Source organism: Schistocerca americana, chromosome 3 (genome assembly GCF_021461395.2).
Source record: "Schistocerca americana isolate TAMUIC-IGC-003095 chromosome 3, iqSchAmer2.1, whole genome shotgun sequence".
NCBI classification, from domain to species: domain Eukaryota; kingdom Metazoa; phylum Arthropoda; class Insecta; order Orthoptera; family Acrididae; genus Schistocerca; species Schistocerca americana.
Genome location: NC_060121.1, coordinates 994298177 through 994322044, shown reverse-complemented (window position 1 = coordinate 994322044; position 23868 = coordinate 994298177).

Sequence of the window (23868 nt, the reverse complement as noted above, 5' to 3'; positions counted from 1 at the left end):
GGTAAGCCTAACTTACGTAGTCCACTTGTACTCACAGCACACTTAAATATTACACCCCGCACTAGGACGCAATACGGAGCGAGGTGGCGCAGTGATTAGACACTGGACTCACATTATGGAGGACGACGGTTCAATCCCGCGTCCGGCCATCCTGTTTTAGGTTTTACATGATTTCCCTAAATCGATACAGGCAAATGCCGGGATGGTTCCTTTGAAAGGGCACGGCCGACTTCCTTCCCCGTCCATCCCTAATCCGATGAGACCGATGACCTCGCTGTCTGGTCTCCTTCCCCAGACAACCCAACCCAACTAGGACGCAGCGACTATAAAATTATGCAGAAGATATAGAAAAAGGCAGAACTCACTGCTAACAAGGTATAATAAAAGAACTTCAAGTTATAACAAAAGAACTTCTTTATGTAGTTCCAACTATTTGTTGAGCAACGACCGTCAACATAGATTTGGTAATTCTTTATTACAATTTCTGTCACAGTTGAGTGACAGTGGAGTTATCATCCGATGACTGTGTCAAGCATGTAATAAGGTCATTACATATTTGTTGCATGACCATGTGTTGTGCAAACTTTAGCCAAGTTTGCCAGTGAGGTTTAGCTTTGATATGCACTTTAAGTCACCAGTCACCAGTAGAAATTACATGCAACTGTGACAGAAATTTGAACAAAGAACTCTAAAGGAACTTGTTTTAATGTGTTCAGGTTAATTATTAAAGTCGCAGTGTTGCATTGCTGGCTGTAGTACTTCTGTGGTGTAGGTATAAGCGGATTGTATACATCAGGCTTACCATTCAGTATTTCTCATGAATTCGATTGTGAGATCGAATTTTCTCGTGATCGCAACCTCGTATAAGTAGTTCTCGGTTTCTTTTACCGCGCCAAAAAGATAAAGAAGTTGCTGCGACCGATAAAGGACGGCGTGAGCCTCAGGTTCCCTGGAATTTATGAGGTTCAAAAAAATGGCTCTGAGCACTATGGGACTCAACTTCTGAGGTCATTAGTCCCCTAGAACTTAGAACTAGTTAAAACTAACTAACCTAAGGACATCACACACATCCATGCCCGAGGCAGGATTCGAACCTGCGACCGTAGCGAATTTATGAGGTTCCTTAATAGTACGGAAGCAGCTACATCAGTCAGAGGACAGGTTGATTTTGCCACATGCGTAGCTTCTCTGAGCAACTGAACAGATTTCTCTCTTTCCATTAGCCAGATAGATGTTATTTTGCTCCTGAAAATCAGTTTAAGTTTTCCACTGTGGCCTCGAAACAAACAGTGATATGTATGGAGACGTAAGATACGCAGCACATGGTTTCGCAAGGGCTTGCGCAAGCGTGGGCTTATATTAAATATCTCTGTATTAAGCAATGTGTCATGACACAGAGTACATAACAAATAATAAGACAAATAAAAGAACTTTGGACTTGATGACAGAAATAATGCTCTCAAAAACACCTTTAAGACCAGAAATAAACAATAACGGCTTTAGGTTATAAAAATGATAATTCTTACTGAAAATGAACAACAGTGATATATAAGAAGAAAACGCACCCAGATACACACACACACACACACACACACGCACACACACACACACAACAGACTTTTCCCCACACCTCCACAAGCATATGTGCTTGACACATATACTGTATTGTACACATGTCGTCCTCCCCCTCTCGCTGTCCACCTCAGCCTCCCTCTGTTTGTTCACTTCATTTCCCCACCCCCCTACCCCCTCCTCCCCCTTCTTCTCTCTCTTCATCTCCTCCTCCCCTCTCTTCATCCACTTTCTCCTCTACTCACTCTGATCACCCCTCCTCTACCTACCTCAATCTATCCCCAGCCATGCTCATTGCCACATGTAATCCTGCCAGCACAGTTCCATAAAGCAGTCCAATAGTACTTCCTCAACACACGTGTCAAGCAGGGCAGGCTGCACGTCAGGGACTTGAAAATCATTTATTTGTCCACGATGTAGAGGCTGCCATGCAAGGAAGGTAGATAAAGCAGGACTACACTACTCCAACACAATATGCCTGTCATCTAATGCAGCCTGAATGACAGGGCCTGGAAAACCATTTCTTGCCCATGACCTGTACGCTGCCCTGTAAAACATGTTATCTACATCTACATCTACATCTGCATCTATACTCCGTGGAGGGTACTTTGAGTAACCTTCTATTCCAGGCTCGTATTGTCCGTGAAAAGAAAGGTTGTCGGTATGCCTCTGTGTGGGCACTAATCTCTCTGATTTTATCCTCATACGTAGGAGGGAGCAACATACTGCTTGATTCCTCGGTGAAAGTATATTCTCGAAACTTCAACAAAAGCCCGTACCGAGCTACTGAACGCGTCCACTGGAGTTTATCTATCACCTCCATTATCCTTTCGCGGTTACTAAATGATCCTGTAACGAATCGCGCTGCTCTCCGTTGGATCTTCTCTATATCTCTTCTGTCAACCCTATCTGGTACGGATCCCACACTGGTGAGCAATATTCAAGCAGTGGGCGAACAAATATACTGTAACCTACTTCCTTTGTTTTCGGATTGCATTTCCTTAGGATTCTTCCAATGAATATCAGTCTGGCATCTGCTTTACCGACGATCAACTTTATATGATCATTCCATTTTAAATCACTCCTAATGCGTACTCCCAGATAATTTATGGAATTAACTGCTTCCAGTTGCTGACCTGCTATATTGTAGCTAAATCATAAGGGATCTTTCTTTCTATGTATTCGCAGCACATTACACTTGTCTACATTGAGATTCAATTGCCATTCCATGCACCATGCGTCAATTGGTTGCAGATCCTCCAGCATTTCAGTACAATTTTCCATTGTTACAACCTCTCGATATACTACATCATCCGCAAAAAGCCTCAGTGAACTTCCGATCTTATCCACAAGGTCATTTATGTGTATTGTGAATAGCAACGGTCCTACGACACTCCCCTGCGGCACACCTGAAATCACTCTTACTTCGGAAGACTTCTCTTCATTGAGAATGACATGCTGCGTTCTCTTATCTAGGAACTATTCAATCCAATCACACAACTGGTCTGATAGTCCATTCGCTCTTACTTTGTTCATTAAACGACTGTGGGGAATTGAATCGAACGCCTTGCGGAAGTGAAGAAACACGGTATCTACCCGGGAACCCGTGTCTATGGCCCTCTGAGTCTCGTGGACGAATAGCGCGAGCTGGGTTTCACACGATCGTCTTTTTCGAAACCCATGCTGATTACTAGTCTCCAGAAAAGTCATTATACTCGACCATAATACGTGTTCCAAAATTCTACAACTGATCGACGTTAGAGATATAGGTCTATATTTCTGGACATCTGTTCGACGTCCCTTCTTGAAAACGGGGATGACCTGTGCCCTTTACCAATCCTTTGGAACGCTACGCCCTTCTAGAGACCTACGGTACACCGCTGCAAGAAGGGGGGGGGGGGCAAGTTCCTTCGCGTACTCTGTCTAAAATCGAACTGGTATCCCATCACGTCCGGCGGCCTTTCCTATTTTGAGCGAGTTTAATTGTTTCATTATCCCTCTGTCGTCTGTTTCGATATCTACCATTTGTCATCTGTGCGACAATCTAGAGAGGGAACTACAGTGCAGTCTTCGTCTGTGAAACAGCTTTGGAAAAAGACGTTTAGTGTTTCGGTCTTTAGTCTGTCATCCTCTGTTTCAGTACCATTTTGGTCACAGAGTGTCTGTACATTTTGTTTCGATCCACGTACCGCTTTGACATAAGACCAGAATTTCTTACGATTTTTTGCTAAGTCAGTACGTAGAACTTTACTTTAGAATTCATTGAACGCCTCTCGCATAGCCCTCCCCACACTACGTTTCGCTTCGCGTAATGTATGTTTGTATGTAGGCTTTGGCTATTTTTATGTTTGCTGTGAAGTTCCCTTTGCTTATGCAGCAGTTGTCTAACTCGGTTGTTGTACCACGGTGGCTCTTTTCCGTCTCTTACGATCTTGCTTGGCACATACTCATCTAATTCATACTGTACGTTTTGAACTTTGTCCACTTATCCTCAACACTATCTCTACTTGAGACAAAACTTTTGTGTTGAGCCGTCAAGTGCTCTGAAATCTGCTTTTTGGAGCTTTTGCTAAACAGAAAAATCTTCCTACCTTTTTTAATATTTCTATTTACTGCTGAAATCATCGATGCAGTCCTCTTTATGATCGCTGATTCCCTGATTAACTGTTTCAAATATTTAGGGTCTGTTTGTCACCAGAATGTCCAATATGTTATCGCCACGAGTCGGTTCTCTGTTTAACTGCTCAAGGTAGTTTTCAGATAATGCACTTAAAAAATTTCACTGGATTCTTTGTTCCTGCCACCCATTATAAACGTTTGAGTCTCCCAGTCTATACCTGGCAAATTAAAATCTCCACCCAGAACTATAACATGGTCGGGAAATCTACTTGAAATATTTTCCAAATTTTCCTTCAGGTGCTCTGCCACAACAGCTGCTGAGCCAGGGGGCCTATAGAGACATCCAATTACCATATTTGAGCCTGCTTTAACCGTGACCTTAACCCAAATTGTTTCACATTTCGGGTCTCCGTCAATTTCGTTCGATACTATTGCACTTTCTATCGCTATAAACACGCCTCCCCCTTCACTGTCCAGCCTGTCTCTGCGGTATACATTCCAATCTGAGTTTAGAATTTCATTACTGTTTACATCTGGTTTCAGCCAACTTTCTGTCCCTAGTACTATGTGGGCGCTGTGACCGTTTATTAATGAGGGCAGTTCTGGGACCTTTCTATAGACGTTCCCGTAGTTTAGTATTAGCTCATTAATATTGTTATTCCCTGTTGCGTTTTGCCTACTACTACCTTGCGTCTCAGGAGGGGTCTTGTTAGGCTTAGGGAGGGAATTCTCTAACCTAAAAAACCCACATGTACACTCCACACGTACTCCGCTACCTTTGAAACCGCTTCCTGTGTGTAGTGCACGCCTGACCTATTCAGGGGGACCCTACATTTCTCCACCTGAAACTGTTCCCACACAACACACTTGTTATACATGGCAGCCTACATGCCAGGGGTTGGGAAAAACACATTTTTGCACTTAACATTGCTCCTACTGGAGTTAGCTTGTTATAAAGTCCACAGTGCTCATACTTGTGAAGTATGCTGCTTCTGTGACAAATTTCTTGAAATAGATGCAGAAGTTTGGCAGGAGATCCCAGACATACACATGTACACTTTGCTTTATATATATATCTTCGACAAGAAATCTATAATGACCCGGATGACTGAAGAGGTTGGCACCAACTAAGATGACAACTAGTATCAGCCTGTAATAAATATTACAAATGGACACACTAATTAGCAATGAATAAATAAAAGCAACCACCCCTGTAACAGATCTACACTCAATTATTATCAACCTTTGCCCTCTACAAGACTAATCCCAAAGGACAGCACAAGTACGCAGAGGTAACAATACATGGAAATAAAATGTGTTAAAAGACACAATAACCTATCACTAGTAAAGAAAGTGGAATCGTCTCTCCACCTACAATAGTTTCCCTGTAAAGTATAACACTCTTATTCACTATGACTCTTGCCATTATAGCTCATGCAGTCTGATTTGACCCATCTTGGCACACACCACGCCACAGTAATTAACTCGGCTGAATACTGTCATCACCTGCTGCTTACTGTTATGGCTCAGAAAAGCACACTTCATTCTGTGCTCTGCACTGTTTTGTGATAGCTGACTTCTTCACTGTTCCTCTCCTCTCTGCCTGTGACTGCTATTTTCTTGTGAACACCGGCAAAAGACACCATCCGCTGCCTAGCTAGACGACGTCGGTGTACAGCTGGCCATTCCCTCTGCTGTTGAGACTGCTGAAATATAACACAGCTTGGTTGCATGGCGCTCTCTTTTCTCCAGCGTCTCTTGCTTCCTGGCCATCCATAAAAATGCCACTCACTCTGCCCCATTTCCAGAGGCCAGCCAGAGGGGCGCTGGCATCGCCATCCTTGCGTAACAAGTGCTTTCTTGGGGAGTGCGCAACCACAGACCATCAGAACACTCAGCGTGGACGGCAGGAGGGACAAATGCGCTGCAATGCAGGGCACACACATCATCCTTTTAAGGCCTCACTACATAGACCTCCACATGTGGTCCTGTTATACATGAATGTTGATGGCAAACTCAACAAGCCAGCAACATGGCAGCCTGACTCCAGAGGCAATAGGTTTGCTCGAATGATGTATAGAATATGATCACTGCTCACAACGAGATTTCGAGACTGAGAATGGATTTTAGGCACATGATGGAGTAAGAAAAGTACATAAATAGAGTAGACACTAATGAGGAATTATTATAGGAACGATGAGGCTGGCAAAAGGGGAAATCCGCTGTCATAACCGACTTCGACAAACAGCACATTGCTATGGCCTGCCACCTGGGAGTGAGTATTTAAGAACGGTGAAGCTAGTCGTCTGTTTGAGTACTGCTGTCAAAATGGTTCAAATGGCTCTTAGCACTATGGGACTTAACATCTGTGGTCATCAGTCCCCTAGTACTTAGAACTACTTAAACATAACTAACCTAAGGACATCACATACATCCGTGCCCGAGGCAGGATTCGAACCTGCGACCGTAGCGGTCACGCGGTTCCAGACTGAAGCGCCTAGAACCTCACGGCCACACCGGCCGGCGTACTGCTGTCGTCAGAATTTATGGAAAGTGATCGAAGAATGGCGAAACCTAAAGTGGGTGATAAGATTTGCATATCCACGACATATTAGACAGTGAGAAGGTCGGATGAAGTCCCTAGAACCTATGTTTTCCTATGTTGACCCAACAACAGTATCAGTTACGATAGCAGTGGGGACGGGATCATCATGATTAGTCCGTGAATCCTTGGGAATGTGTGATCTGATTGGATAAATCACTTCTCCTTTTGTACTGGATCGACGATCGTCTCTAGATATGCGATCATCCAGGCGAGTGGCTGCTAATAACATGCGACACGCCATGGACGCAGTCCAGTGGGGTCATTATGCTATGAGGGACAACGTTAACATTATTGCAGACCACCTGCATCCGTTCATGTGAGATGTCTTCCCTGACAGTGATTTCATCTTCTAGCATTATAAGTGTACTTGTCACACAAAAGAAACAAGCTTAAATGGGTTACGGTGTATAGTTGTGAACTCATGGTGATGCTTTGGCCATCAAATTCGCCTGGTATCGCCCAGTGGTCGACATCTAGGCCGCTATTGGGCGCCAGCTTTCTGTCCACAAACCACTGGCCTAAACGTTGTGGGAATTACGTGATCTCTGCATAGACATCTGGTGCCACAAACCTTCAGAAAGGTGCCAAGCAACTGACATACCCACGGCACGCAGAATTGCTGCTGTATTGCTTTCCAAAGATGGACCAACATGCTGTTTAGCAGGTGATCATAATCTTTCGGCCCATCAGCATATATTCCCTACTTATACGAAGTATCAACGTCAGCGAGATAGCCTAGAACACTACGCACCAGTGTTGCATCTTTTCATACGGACTGGAAGCACCATGTGTCACGCTCCATTATCAAAGCCACGTGCGGTAAACCGATGCTAACAGAGGGGCTAGTTAATGGTTCTGAGCACTATGCGACTTAACTTCTGAGGTCATCAGTCGCCTAGAACTTAGAACCACAGACCATCAGAACACTCAGCGTGAACAAAGTAAGAGCATATGGACTATCAGACCAATTGTGTGATTGGATTGAAGAGTTCCTAGATAACAGAACGCAGCATGTCATTCTCAATGGAGAGAAGTCTTCCGAAGTAAGAGTGATTTCAGGTGTGCCGCACGGGAGTGTTATAGGACCGTTGCTATTCACAATATACATAAATGACCTTGTGGATGACATCGGAAGTTCACTGAGGCTTTTTGCGGATGATGCTGTGGTGTATCGAGAGGTTGTAACAATGGAAAATTGTACTGGAATGCAGAAGAGTCTGCAACGAATTGACGCATGGTGCAGGGAATGGCAATTGAATCTCAATGTAGACAAGTGTAATGTGCTGCGAATACATAGAAAGATAGTTCCCTTATCATTTAGCTACAAAATAGCAGGTCAGCAACTCGAAGCAGTTGATTCCATAAATTATCTGGGAGTACGCATTAGGAGTGATTTAAAATGGAATAATAATATAAAGTTGATCGTCGGTAAAGCAGATGCCAGATTGAGATTCATTGGAAGAACCCCAAGGAAATGCAATCCGAAAACAAAGGAAGTAGGTTACAGTACGCTTGTTCGCCCACTGCTTGAATACTGCTCAGCAGTGTGGGATCCGCACCAGATAGGGTTGATAGAAGAGATAGAGAAGATCCAACGGAGAGCAGCGCGCTTCGTTACAGGATCATTTAGTAATCACGAAAGCATTACGGAGATGATAGATAAACTCCAGTGGAAGACTCTGCAAGAGAGACGCTCAGTAGCTCGGTACGGGCTTTTGTTAAAGTTTCGAGAACAAACCTTCAGCGAAGAGTCAAGCAGTATATTGCTCCCTCCTACGTATATCTCGCGGAGAGACCATGAGGATAAAATCAGAGAGATTAGAGCCCATACAGAAGCATACCGACAATCCTTCTCTCCACGAACAATACGAGACTGGAATAGAAGGGAGAACCGATAGAGGTACTCAGGGTACCCTCCGCCACACACCGTCAGGTGGCTTGCGGAGTATGGATGTAGATGTAAATGTACTTAAACTTAATTAAGCTAAGGACATCACACACATCGATGCCCGAGGCAGGATTCGAACCTGCGACCGTAGCGGTCGCTCGCTGCTGTAGCGCCTAGAACCGCACGGCCACTCCGGCCGGCGGGGCTAGTTATTTCGGACATCTATCTGTAGTTCTATAGGAAGACAAGTCATCATTTGAAATTGTAACCAAAAATCTCGAAGAGCTAATGATCAGTTTACATTATAGTTATAAATTACACTTTAATACACTTTCGGACGGACGTGGGCTACACATCTTTCAAACATAAATGGTATAGAAGTACACTGATGAGCCAAAATTAAACGACCACTTGCTTAATAGTTTGTCTGTCTGTCCCTGGGACGAATTATATCACTGATTCTGCATATCACGGATCCAACAATTTGTTGGTAGGTTTTTGAAGGTATGTGGTACTAGATGGCTAGGCATAGGTTACTTAATCGTGTAAATAGCGCGTCGCTGGTTTGCGTACGAGTTCATGGTGCCCATTTGGGTTCCATAGCATTTACATGCGAATTTGATTACCGAGACATCAACGTGAGTTTACTATAATGCTCCCTAAACCATTCCAGCACGCTTCTGACTCCAAGACAGGGACAATTATACTGCTGAAAGATGACATCGCCTTCGGGGAAGACATCAAGCATGAAGGGATGCGGCGGTTCGCAGCTGCCAGCGTGTCATCGACTACTACCACAGGTCTCACGCAGATGCAGCAGAATGTCTCCCACAGCATAATACTGCTCCCACTAGCCTACGTTCATGGCGCAGCTGGCGTTTCGAGCCGCCCTTCACCTGCATGACGGCGTTTGAGGAGACGACCACTGACCTAGTGCAGCAAACACGTGATTCACCCGAAGAGCCAACTAGTTTCCACTGATCGACCGTCGAATCCCAACGGTCCCGTACCCACTGCTATCGAATCTGACGATGTCGTTGCGTCAACATATGAACACACAGGGGTGGTCTGCTACAGATCTTCATGTTCAACAATGTATGGTGAATGGTGTGCATCGAAACACGCGTGCACCAGCAATATGTTCTTTCTGCAGAGATGACACGGATCACCATCTATCCTACTTTACATAGCAGACAAGCCTCCGAACCCCACATTCTGTGAAGAGCCGTGGAGGTCCAAGCATTTAGTGCCTAATAGTGGTTTCATTGTCCTCCCACATCTTTCGTAGGTGCTCACCACAGCCAGGAAGTTTCATATCAGCGCACACTCCGCTGCAGAGTGAAAATCTCATTCTGAAAACATCCCCCAGGCTGTGGCTAAGCCATGTCTCCGCAATATCCTTTCTTTCAGGAGTGTTAGTTCTGCAAGGTTCGCAGGAGAGCTTCTGTAAAGTTTGGAAGGTAGGAGACGAGGTACTGGCAGAAGTAAAGCTGTGAGTACCGGGCGTGAGTCGTGCTTCGGTAGCTCAGTTGGTAGAGCACTTGCCCGCGAAAGGCAAAGGTCCCGAGTTCGAGTCTCGGTCGGGCACACAGTTTTAATCTGCCAGGAAGTTTCATATCAGCGCACACTCCGCTGCAGAGTGAAAATCTCATTCTGGAAACATCCCCCAGGCTGTGGCTAAGCCATGTCTCCGCAATATCCTTTCTTTCAGGAGTGTTAGTTCTGCAAGGTTCGCAGGAGAGCTTCTGTAAAGTTTGGAAGGTAGGAGACGAGGTACTGGCAGAAGTAAAGCTGTGAGTACCGGGCGTGAGTCGTGCTTCGGTAGCTCAGTTGGTAGAGCACTTGCCCGCGAAAGGCAAAGGTCCCGAGTTCGAGTCTCGGTCGGGCACACAGTTTTAATCTTCCAGGAAGTTTCATATCAGCGCACACTCCGCTGCAGAGTGAAAATCTCATTCTGGAAACATCCCCCAGGCTGTGGCTAAGCCATGTCTCCGCAATATCCTTTCTTTCAGGAGTGTTAGTTCTGCAAGGTTCGCAGGAGAGCTTCTGTAAAGTTTGGAAGGTAGGAGACGAGGTACTGGCAGAAGTAAAGCTGTGAGTACCGGGCGTGAGTCGTGCTTCGGTAGCTCAGTTGGTAGAGCACTTGCCCGCGAAAGGCAAAGGTCCCGAGTTCGAGTCTCGGTCGGGCACACAGTTTTAATCTGCCAGGAAGTTTCATATCAGCGCACACTCCGCTGCAGAGTGAAAATCTCATTCTGGAAACATCCCCCAGGCTGTGGCTAAGCCATGTCTCCGCAATATCCTTTCTTTCAGGAGTTTTAGTTCTGCAAGGTTCGCAGGAGAGCTTCTGTAAAGTTTGGAAGGTAGGAGACGAGGTACTGGCAGAAGTAAAGCTGTGAGTACCGGGCGTGAGTCGTGCTTCGGTAGCTCAGTTGGTAGAGCACTTGCCCGCGAAAGGCAAAGGTCCCGAGTTCGAGTCTCGGTCGGGCACACAGTTTTAATCTGCCAGGAAGTTTCATATCAGCGCACACTCCGCTGCAGAGTGAAAATCTCATTCTGGAAACATCCCCCAGGCTGTGGCTAAGCCATGTCTCCGCAATATCCTTTCTTTCAGGAGTGTTAGTTCTGCAAGGTTCGCAGGAGAGCTTCTGTAAAGTTTGGAAGGTAGGAGACGAGGTACTGGCAGAAGTAAAGCTGTGAGTACCGGGCGTGAGTCGTGCTTCGGTAGCTCAGTTGGTAGAGCACTTGCCCGCGAAAGGCAAAGGTCCCGAGTTCGAGTCTCGGTCGGGCACACAGTTTTAATCTGCCAGGAAGTTTCATATCAGCGCACACTCCGCTGCAGAGTGAAAATCTCATTCTGGAAACATCCCCCAGGCTGTGGCTAAGCCATGTCTCCGCAATATCCTTTCTTTCAGGAGTGTTAGTTCTGCAAGGTTCGCAGGAGAGCTTCTGTAAAGTTTGGAAGGTAGGAGACGAGGTACTGGCAGAAGTAAAGCTGTGAGTACCGGGCGTGAGTCGTGCTTCGGTAGCTCAGTTGGTAGAGCACTTGCCCGCGAAAGGCAAAGGTCCCGAGTTCGAGTCTCGGTCGGGCACACAGTTTTAATCTGCCAGGAAGTTTCATATCAGCGCACACTCCGCTGCAGAGTGAAAATCTCATTCTGGAAACATCCCCCAGGCTGTGGCTAAGCCATGTCTCCGCAATATCCTTTCTTTCAGGAGTGTTAGTTCTGCAAGGTTCGCAGGAGAGCTTCTGTAAGGTTTGGAAGGTAGGAGACGAGGTACTGGCAGAAGTAAAGCTGTGAGTACCGGGCGTGAGTCGTGCTTCGGTAGCTCAGTTGGTAGAGCACTTGCCCGCGAAAGGCAAAGGTCCCGAGTTCGAGTCTCGGTCGGGCACACAGTTTTAATCTGCCAGGAAGTTTCATATCAGCGCACACTCCGCTGCAGAGTGAAAATCTCATTCTGAAAACATCCCCCAGGCTGTGGCTAAGCCATGTCTCCGCAATATCCTTTCTTTCAGGAGTGTTAGTTCTGCAAGGTTCGCAGGAGAGCTTCTGTAAAGTTTGGAAGGTAGGAGACGAGGTAGTGGCAGAAGTAAAGCTGTGAGTACCGGGCGTGAGTCGTGCTTCGGTAGCTCAGTTGGTAGAGCACTTGCCCGCGAAAGGCAAAGGTCCCGAGTTCGAGTCTCGGTCGGGCACACAGTTTTAATCTGCCAGGAAGTTTCATATCAGCGCACACTCCGCTGCAGAGTGAAAATCTCATTCTGGAAACATCCCCCAGGCTGTGGCTAAGCCATGTCTCCGCAATATCCTTTCTTTCAGGAGTGTTAGTTCTGCAAGGTTCGCAGGAGAGCTTCTGTAAAGTTTGGAAGGTAGGAGACGAGGTACTGGCAGAAGTAAAGCTGTGAGTACCGGGCGTGAGTCGTGCTTCGGTAGCTCAGTTGGTAGAGCACTTGCCCGCGAAAGGCAAAGGTCCCGAGTTCGAGTCTCGGTCGGGCACACAGTTTTAATCTGCCAGGAAGTTTCATATCAGCGCACACTCCGCTGCAGAGTGAAAATCTCATTCTGGAAACATCCCCCAGGCTGTGGCTAAGCCATGTCTCCGCAATATCCTTTCTTTCAGGAGTGTTAGTTCTGCAAGGTTCGCAGGAGAGCTTCTGTAAAGTTTGGAAGGTAGGAGACGAGGTACTGGCAGAAGTAAAGCTGTGAGTACCGGGCGTGAGTCGTGCTTCGGTAGCTCAGTTGGTAGAGCACTTGCCCGCGAAAGGCAAAGGTCCCGAGTTCGAGTCTCGGTCGGGCACACAGTTTTAATCTGCCAGGAAGTTTCATATCAGCGCACACTCCGCTGCAGAGTGAAAATCTCATTCTGGAATCAGACATATATTTTTGAAAATATAAATATGTATGTAATATAAAAAAGGGATGATGATGATGTTTGGTTTTTGGGGCGCTCAACTGCGCGGTCATCAGCGCTCGTACAAAGTCCCAGTGTGCACACAGTCCAATTACTTTTCTGCAGAGTCCAATCTAGCCACTGTCACGAATGATGATGATGATGATGATGATGATGGTGCAATGATGAGGGCAACGCAAACACCCAGTCGTCGGGCAGAGCAAATCCCCAACCAGGCCGGGAATCGAACCCAAGACCCTGTGATGTAGATGGAGCAACGTTGGCCACAAGCTCTCGACATAAAAAAGGGAAAAATTGTTATCAGAAATCTCGAATAGTTCATGCCAAATTTACTTCAGATCTGTAGAGGATACCCTAACGAATATCAGGACGGACATATGCAACGTATTTCTAATGTATTCAGTATATACACATGTGTGTAATATCTAAAGGGGAAATGCTATTATCAAAAATGTTGAGAAATTAGTGACATATGTACTTTAAATTTTTACTCAATACTTTAATGAACATTCGGACAGTCACTGGTTATACACTTTCTTAATATGTAAAATTTCATGTGACACATAAAATGTTAAGTTTTTTATCAAAAACCTTGAAAAGTTCTTGACCGATTTACTTCAGATTTTGACACGACACTCCAATGAACATTTGAACAAACATAGGCTACACATTTTTAAATATATCAATATATGTGCAGTACATAAAGGGGAGAAGTTGTTTCCAAATTCTCGAAAAGTTCTTGAGCAATTTAGATTAAATTTTTAACGATACTTTAATGTACATTCGTACAGTTATGGGCTAAATATTTTTTAAATAAAAATCTATGGGTATTTTGTAAAAGCTGACTTCGAGTAAAAAGTCCTGTGGTGTGCTCTGCCGAAAAAATGTGCAGTTTTGTTTTCTTTCTCACAGTCAAACAAACAGCTTCTTCTATATATACTCTTTCTTATTATATGTATTTTTAAGTAATTGTATACGCAGCAATTTCGTTCTTTCCATTGCACTCGGTTTTCGCAGAAATCAGAGAAGTTGCGTGTATGGCTTAGTGGGTTAACAGCAGAATAGTACTACAGAATACGAATTTGAAGTAAGAATAAATGAGTCTCAAAGTCGGAGAGAAGAGTCAAGAGGTGATGGACAGAGATGGTGGAGGGACAAAATGGACATAAGGAAGGGGAAGGAGGGGATAGACAAAAAGTGGTGGGAGGAGATGGAAAGGGATGGTGGCAGGAAGACATTGACAGAGAGGGGTAGGAGTAGGTGATGCACAGAGTGGGGGAGAGGAGGAGAGATGGACCAAGAGAGGGTGAAGAGGAGATTAAGAAGTGTGTCCAGCTTCATACATATTTAGCAACTGCATTGCCGGGTGGGCTAGAACTAATATAAAGACAAGTGGTTTTTTAACGTTCCTATCAAAAATCTCGAAAATTCCTTGACCAGTTTATTCAGATTCTCACATAGTACTCTAATAAACGAAGAAACGGATACTGGAAGGAAATAAAAATAGTATATATATATAGTTGTGATAATAGTCATTTCTTCGTGGCAACTAGTTGCGGACCATCGTGTCCGTTTTGAAGCCACAGCGTTAGACGTAACTGTAACTGTAGTCATACAGTCCACTGACGTACATCTGAGTAACCAGATGTTCATTATTCGTTACTAGTAATCATTACATGAATATAAAATGTTAAACTTCACGTGAGTATACGAGTACAGTGCGATTTAATTCCAATCAAACGACTGGAAAGAAAACTATCTTCTTTGGAGAAGGGATGTGCCATCCAATATTGAGTACGACAAGTGTGAACAGCAAATATCGAACGACAGTGTCGGTTTGTCTGAAGGACTGCAAAACATATCGACCGTCAAGATTTTTGATTTCAGTGCTGGAGAACTTACCTTTCTTAACAGTGGCATAAAAAATGGCTCAAATGGGTCTGAGCGCTATGGGACTTAACATCTAAGGTCATCAGTCCCCTATAACTTAGAACTACTTAAACCTAACTAACCTAAGGACATTAAATACATCCATGCCCGAGGCTGGATTCGAACCTGCTACCGTAGCAGCAGCTCGGTTGCAGACTGAAGCGCCTAGAACCGCTCGGTCACACCGGCCGGCAACAGTGGCATCGCGGGCATGGTTCATCGCGGATGAATAAACAACAGGGATATAGTTTATTTCAAAATAGTGATAGGAACTGATGTACTTTTTTCCTGTGTGCCTAACAGAAGAATTGTGTATACGAGAATTTCAGTTTCTGTTCATAAAGTATCATGCGGTTGGCCTATAAGAGATATTGGCATTCACTCTCTAAAAGAACATTATTGTGGCTCTATGTTTTATTCGAAGGAATGTTTGATTCTCACATAGAAATTGATAGGTTTTGGATATGATCTAAATGAGTCTTCAGAAGTGAATGCTAAAATAATACAGTCACTAAAGAGGGAGTACTTTAGAGATTCAGAACACTTTGTTGTTTCTGAAATGCGATGTGTAGAATGTATTAATTACACTAAACTCTGTTTCACGATAACAAAAAAGTTTATTGTTACGCTAAGGACGTAGTATTCATATTAGACACAGTTATAGCACAAAATGCAATTGTCATTTCGATTTTATTAAGGCAGGCGATAGCTGGTTGTCTACTGGAATTTACTCATACGTTGACTCAAATTGTAACAACGAAGGTGGGAGATGAGGCCATTGGAGGAGGTACAGCTATGAGGTAGGACCACGAGTCGTGCGTGGGTGGGTAAGGGCGTACGGCAATTGCGTGCGGAAAGCGAAGGTCCATGTTCGAGTCCCAGTGTGGCACCCAATTTTAATGTGCCAAGAAGCTTTGTAACTATCTACTGTTTAAAATAGATGTTATTCTAAAACATGTTGAAAATGGTGATTAAGTTCATATGTTTCCCCTGTGTGACGGCTTAACGTGACAAATGACTTCTGCTACAAGTCAGAGTTAGTTGTAATGCGGCGGGGTTGACAGCCAAATTGGATAGTGACGTCATTACGCCTGCATGTGGCCATTGCAACTAGCTCATACCCTCGACTCCCGTAGTATCAGAATGAACAATACTGCTAATGGAACTTTGATCCGGAGTCGTTACAGCCATCCCGATTACTAAATCTACACCTGTACCCACATCTCTAGTCACCAGCCCACCGCGCAGTGTGTGGCAGAGGGTGCATCACGAATTACTGTCACTGCGCACCTTTCCTCTTCTGGTCTCGACTGTTACTCTGAAATAACGAAGGATTAGCAAGTCTCCGTATAAGTTCTAATCTCTCTGATTTTACCATCATAATCTTTTCACGAGATCTATTTAGTACTGTGATATATATATGGTTCATGGTGTGGGTTCCTGTAGTCATGTCATAGTTCATGAACCACGGGCAACGTATGAGTGGCCAAGTAAGTGGTCCCGACAGTCGGGATACCAGTTGCTTTGGAATAAGGCTGGGCATCTCGGACATATTCTGAGTCGTGGTCACCTTTGTGCTCATACGGCAAAGACTACCAAATCCACCGGTTAGTTCCTCAGCCGTTAGGGGTAAAACCCAATGGGACTCGGGGCAAGTAAGGCTAGCAACCTGCTTCCCTGGTACTTTAAATATGATGCTGGCAACAATCAGAGCAACATGCCTCGGACTTTTGGAGGTGACGGAGTCCCACCTCTAACTGACAAACCAGGGACTCCTATGATACGACTTGGCAAGCAAATGGTAATGAGATGGGGAGCTATTATTATCAATGGGGGCTACTCTGGGAAGAAGGTAGAGCTGGCAGAGGCTGCAAGTAAGATGGGGCTGGACGTTTTAGCTGTTAGTGACATTCGGGTAAGGGGTGAAAAAGAAGAGGAAGTGGGAGAATACAAGGCATACCTGTCAGGAGTAAAAGCAGGAATAGCACAATGGGGTGTAGGGCTTTACATCAGGAAAGAAATAGAACCCAGCGTAGTTGCAATAAGGTATGTAAACGAACGACTGATGTGGATAGATTTTACAATATCTAGCAAGAAAATTAGCATTGTGTCAGTATATTCGCATTGTGAAGGGACAGATCAAGGTAAGATGGATAGTTTTTATGAGGCACTCAGTGGTGTAGTTGTTAGAGTAAAGGACAAGGACAGTGTTCTGCTCATGGATGATTTTAACGCCAGGACTGGAAATCGAACAGAAGGGTATGAAAAGGTTATGGGTAAATTTGGAGAGGATATGGAGGCCAACAGGAATGGGAAACAACTCTTGGATTTCTGTGCCAGTATGGGCTTAGTAATCACAAACTCCTTTTTTAAACATAAGAACATTCACCGGTATACTTGGGAAAGCAGGGGAACCAGATCTGTCATTGACTATATAATGACAGATCAGGAATTCAGGATGGCTGTGAGGGACGCACATGTATTCAGGGAATTCTCTGATGACACTGATCATTATTTAATCTGCAGTGAAATTGGGATTGTGAGGCCGAAAGTGCAGGAGGTCAGGTCCATATGTAGGAGGATAAGAGTGGAGAAGCTTCAGGATAAGGAACCAGGCACAAGAACATAACAGCGATCTCAGAAAGGTACCAGTTAGTTGAATGTAGTCAGTTACAGTCATTGGAAAAGGAATGGACAAGGTACAGGGACACAGTACTAGAAGTGGCTAAAGAATGTCTTGTAACAGTAGTGTGTAAAAGTAGGATGAAGCAAACAGCTTGGTGGAATGACACAGTCAAGGCAGCCTGCAAAAGGAAAAGGAAGGCGTATCAAAAATGGCTACATACTAGAACTCAGGTAGACAGAGAAAGTTATGTTGAAGAAAGGAACAAAGCCAAACAGATAATTGCAGCATCCAAGAAGAAATCTTGGGAAGACTTTGGAAACAGGTTGGAGACTATGGGTCAAGCTGCTCGAAAACCATTCTGGAGTGTAATTAGCAGTCTTCGAAAGGGAGGTAAGAAGGAAATGACAAGTATTTTGGACAGGTCAGGAAAACTGCTGGTGAATCCTGTGGATGCCTTGGGCAGATGGAGGGAATATTTTGAAGAGTTGCTCAATGTAGGTGAAAATACGATCAGTAATGTTTCAGATTTCGAGGTAGAATGTGATAGGAATGATGATGGAAATAGGATCACATTTGAGGAAGTGGAGAAAATGGTCGATAGATTGCAGTGCAATAAAGCAGCTGAGGTGGATGAAATTAAGTCGGAACTCATCAAATACAGTGGAATGTCAGGTCTTAAATGGCTACACAGGATAATTGAAATGGCCTGGGAGTTGGGACAGGTTCCATCAGATTGGACAAAAGCAGTAATCACAACAATCTTTAAACATGGAAACAGAAAAGATTGTAACAACTACAGAGGTATCTCTTTAATCAGCGTTGTGGGTAAAATCTTCTCAGGTATTGTTGAAAGGAAAGTGCGAGTATTAGTTGAGGACTAATTGGATGAAAATCAGTGTGGGTTTAGGCCTCTTAGAGGTTGTCAGGACCAGATCTTTAGCTTACGACAAATAATGGGGAAGTGTTATGAGTGGAACAGGGAATTGTATCTATGCTTTATAGATATAGAAAAGGCATATGACCGGGTTCCTAGGAGGAAGTTATTGTCTGTTCTACGAGATTATGGAATGGGAGGCAAACTTTTGCAAGCAATTAAAGGTCTTTACATGGGTAGTCAGGCAGCAGTTAGAGTTGACGGTAAATTGAATTCATGGTTCAGAGTAGTTTCAGGGATAAGACAAGGCTGCAACCTGTCTCCACTGTTGTTCGTATTATTTATGGATCATATGTTCAAAACAATAGACTGGCTGGGTGAGATTAAGATATGTGATCACAAAATAAGCAGTCTTGCATATGCGAATTACTTAGTTGTGATGGAAGATTCGATTGAAAGTTTGCAAAGTAATATTTCAGAGCTAGATCAGAAATGTAAGGACTATGGTATGAAGATTAGCATCTCCAAAGCGACGGTAATGTCAGTGGGAAAGAAATATAAACGGATTGAGTGCCAAATAGGAGGAACAAAGTTAGAACAGGTGGACGGTTTCAAGTACTTAGGATGCATATTCTCACAGGATGGCAACATAGTGAAATAACTGGAAGCGAGGTGTAGCAAAGCTAATGCAGTGAGCGCTCAGCTACGATATACTCTCTTCTGCAAGAAGGAAGTCAGTACTAAGACTAAGTTATCTGTGCACCGTTCAATCTTTCGACCAACTTTGTTGTATGGCAGCGAAAGCTGGGTGGATTCAGGTTACCTTATCAACAAGGTTGAGGTTACGGATAAGAAAGTAGATAGGATGATTGCAGGTACTATTAGATGGGAACAATGGCAGCAGGGTGTCCACAATGAGGAAATCAAAGTAAAACTGGGAGTGAACTCTATAGATGTAGCAGTCAGGGCGAACAGGCTTAGATGGTGGGGTCATGTTACACGCATGGGAGAAGCAAGGTAACCCAAGAGACTCATGGGTTCAGCAGTAGAGGGTGGGAGGAGTCGGGGCAGACCAAGGAGTAGGTACCTGGATTCGGTTAAGAATGATTTTGAAGTGATAGGTTTAACATCAGAAGAGGCACCAATGTTAGCACTGAATAGGGGATCATGGAGGAATTTTATAAGGGGGGCTATGCTCCAGACTAAACGCTGAAAGGCATAATCAGTCTTAAATGATGATGATGATGATGATGATATCTACAAGCTGGTGTTTTTACGTATTTATGGCCTCGGAATTTTGTCTCTCTTATAGTGTACACCACCGGACGCGGACGCATATCTCCATGACGCTCACTAATCGAAACCGAGACGAATGGTGCTACTCTCCTCTGAATAATCTGTGTTCTCTCTGTATGAACTGTACCCAGACGGATGAGCAGTGCTCCACTAACTGTAGAACTGGGCTTTCTTGAGCTACCTCCTCCTTGGCCAAACTACACTTCCTAAGGATTCCTGCAAGCTATGTCATTTTGGCATCTGCTACACACCAGACAAAGTTCGTCACCACTCGTGAGACACCTCGCTGTATACCACCACTTCCAGCCACGTAACGACCTCAGTTCGGCCACGAGAGTCCACAAGCTTCTTCCGGTGTGCCACGCACTGCTGAAGCCCGGCATTGATTAATTTCCATATTTCTACCAAATGACGAGAATGTGGACTGCTCTTTTTCACTCGTCGTTCCAGACATTTCCCATGGGATTAAAATCCGTTGATTTAGCAAGCCCGCCGAAATAGTCGACTCTAAACGTCCGTAGCATGCAGTTACCTTCCCAATATTCGATCAAAGATGAATCTGCATTTACTGAAGCTGCGATTGCTGTCGGGTTTGACACTGATCGTCACTCACGAGGCGTGACACTCGTGACGTACAGGGAGTGTGAGAGGAGAAGCGTGGTGGTGTGTGGAGCTGACTGTTTACTACTGAACTTGTTCAGGGCTGACTAATTCTTATTGTGATATTTTCTTTTCCCTTTTTGATTTCTTTTCTTCTCCTTATTATAAAGTCTGTTTAACAGTTTGCTGGACTATGCGCCCATTTACATGCCCACGGCCCCTTCAGTGATCCAGGCGCTGGAAGCAAGGATCCATATCAGCTGTACGGTCTCTGCTTGGGTGCCAACGCTGGTGCACAACCCATTGGCTGCCGAAAGATCAGCGGCCGCTCTAAGCCACACCTAAGGTTACTCAAACTAGTGAACTCACTATTAGTACCTTAACTAGGCAGACACCATTTAGGAGTATGTCAGTAGCCCCTTACAACAAACTATGTCTACTCTTACAAACACTAGCCGTAACTTAAACCAGGCCTTCAGTTTAAGGCGTGCACCTATCCCCATTAAAACTAAATAGGCGCTAGCCACCACTTAAAATCAAACACGCTTAACAGTAAGGTTCGCCGTAAGCTACCCAATGAACACCAAGTGAGAATAATTCTTGGTGGAGGCCTTTACAAAAGAAACGTAAGAATCGCCGCTGAGAGAAGTGGAAGACGGGGGCAACAAACACGTCTGTTGTTCCTTTAATACTACACGAGGTCAGTTAAATAACTACTGAAACGCCCATAATAAACAATACGGACAAGCACAAACATGTTCATACAATGAGGCACAAAGACCTCGCATTCTTGAAGGCACTCAAAATCCACAACAGCAGTTCTGAGAACACGCGTCAGTCACAGGAAAGACATCCCCAAAATACAGCGGGAACACACGAAACCAAAGCGAGAAAACACGACGGCGACATCATTAAATATGCCGACGGATGAACGTGTAGGCACGACGAGATCATAGCAAACTAAAATACAGTCAACCAAATACAATACTGTGTCAGACACTGCTCTCACAGACGACTTGTTCAGAGATGAAGCCACTATGTGGACATCTAAAGAACAGCGGTACGTCCAGTGTAGATTTAGTGACTGGCACTGCGCACTGTACACACATGTGACACTTTCCAGTCATCCTCTCGGAAACGTACTGGGTATTTCCTCGTCAGTAAACACTACTCGTGTCATTTCCTAAAACACTGAAACAACATGGTTTAGAACGTGTTAACAGAAGCTAATACAACATAACAGACTGTCAAATTATACGCCACTCTATTTCACGTGTCTGAACTAGCAAATACACGAAAGATGCGTACCGATCACTCGTCGCTGTGCAACCTCTCGCAGTGCAGCTATAATCGATTCCGGAACGCGCGATTCCAACCAACGAGGAACACATCTGCAGCTGACAGTTACTACAAACCGGCTCTGACAATAGTCGTGCGTGCGGACAGCAGGATGAATTTTAAGCGGTGGACTATCAACGCACACCGGACGTTTGTAAGTAACCTAACTCGCACGTCACAGAGGAACCACTCCCACGGAGCTATACCAGATTTACTAAGGCACAGCACGAAACACACCAGGAACATACAAGCCTTTTACTTTCTCTACAAAAGCACGCCGACAATTGCATATAGGTTGCGAACCACCGACAACAACTCTAAATTGGCGCTGGTAGAACCTAACAAAGGCTAGGCAATACTTCCACATTTCAAACTAAGTTCACAAACAATGTGACAGCAGACAGAACAACTCAAAATCACTTTCACTCTCAGCTGCGCACTGAACCACCAACGAATAACTTTCCCCACTGAACAAGCTCTTAGGGCAGCGGGCATAAACCAACAATACAAGTCCAACCGAGCACTTCAAACACCGACAGATGAGAAGCACTACTGGAGAACTGAGTACCCGAAGACTGGAAAGTTGCACGGGCCACACCAACATTCAAGAGAGGTAGTAGGTGTAATCCACTAAATTACAGGCCCATATCGTTAACGTCGATATGCAGCAGGATTTTAGAACATATATTGTGTTCGAACATTATGAAATATCTCGAAAACACGGTATATTGGCACACAGTCAACATGGACTTGGAAAACATCGTTCCTGTGAAACACAACTAGCTCTTTGTTCACATGAAGTGCTGCGTGCTATTGACAAGGGATTTCAGATCGATTCCGTATTTCTAGATTTCCGGAAGGCTTTTGACACTGTAACAGACAAGCAGCTCGTAGTGAAATTGCGTGCTTATGGAATACCGTCTCAGTTATGTGACTGGATTTGTGATTTCTTGTCAGAGAGGTCACAGTTCGTAGTAATTGACGGAGAGTCATCGAGTAAAACAAAAGTGATTTCTGGCGTTCCCCAAGGTAGTGTTATGGGCCCTTTGCTGTTATTTATCTATATAAACGATTTTGGAGACAATCTGAGCAGTCGTCTTCGGGTGTTTGCAGATGACGCTGTCGTTTATCGACTAATAAAGTCATCAGAAGATCAAAACAAACTGGAAAACGATTTAGAAAAGATATCTGAATGGTGCGAAAAGTAACAGTTGACCCTAAATAACGAAAAGTGTGAGGTCAACCACATGAGTGATAAAAGGAATTCGGTAAACTTCGGTTACGCGATAAATCCGTCTAATCTAAAAGCCGTAAATTCAACTAAATACCTAGGTAATACAACTACGAACAACTTAAATTGGAAGGAGCAAATAGAAAATGTTGTGGGGAAGGCTAACCAAAGACTGCGTTTTCTTGGCAGGACACTCAGAAAATGTAACAGACCTACGAAGGAGACTGCTTACACTACGCTTGTCCGTCCTCCTTTAGACTACTGCTGTGGGGTGTGGGATCCATACCAGATAGGACCGACGGAGTACATCGAAAAAGTTCAAAGAAAGGCAGCACGTTTTGTATTATCGCGAAATATGGCAGAGAGTGTCACAGAAATGATACAGGATTTGGGCTGGACATCATTAAAAGAAAGGCACTTTTGTTGCGACGGAATCTTCTCACGAAATTCCAATCATCAACTTTCTCCTCCGAATGCGAAAATATTTTGTTGGCACCGACCTACATAGGGAGGAACGGTCACCACGATAAAATAAGGGAAATTAGAGCTCGGACGGAAAGATATAGGTGTTCGCTCTTTCCGCGCGCTATACGAGATTGGAATAGTAGAGAATTGTGAAAGTGGTTCGATCAACCCTGTGCCAGGCACTTGAATGTGATTTGCAGAGTATCCATGTAGATGTAGACTTAGCTGACCGTATCAAGTAAGGAGAATACTAAACGGTACAGAAGTCCACCACAGTGCCTACAACCTCGTGGCACGATGCCCCACTGCAGGCTGTTAACGGAGGTACGAGCATATGGAACAAGTTCACTCCTACGTGAGTGGCTCTAAGATTTCTTGAACAACAGAAGCCAGTATGTTGTCCTCGACGACGAGT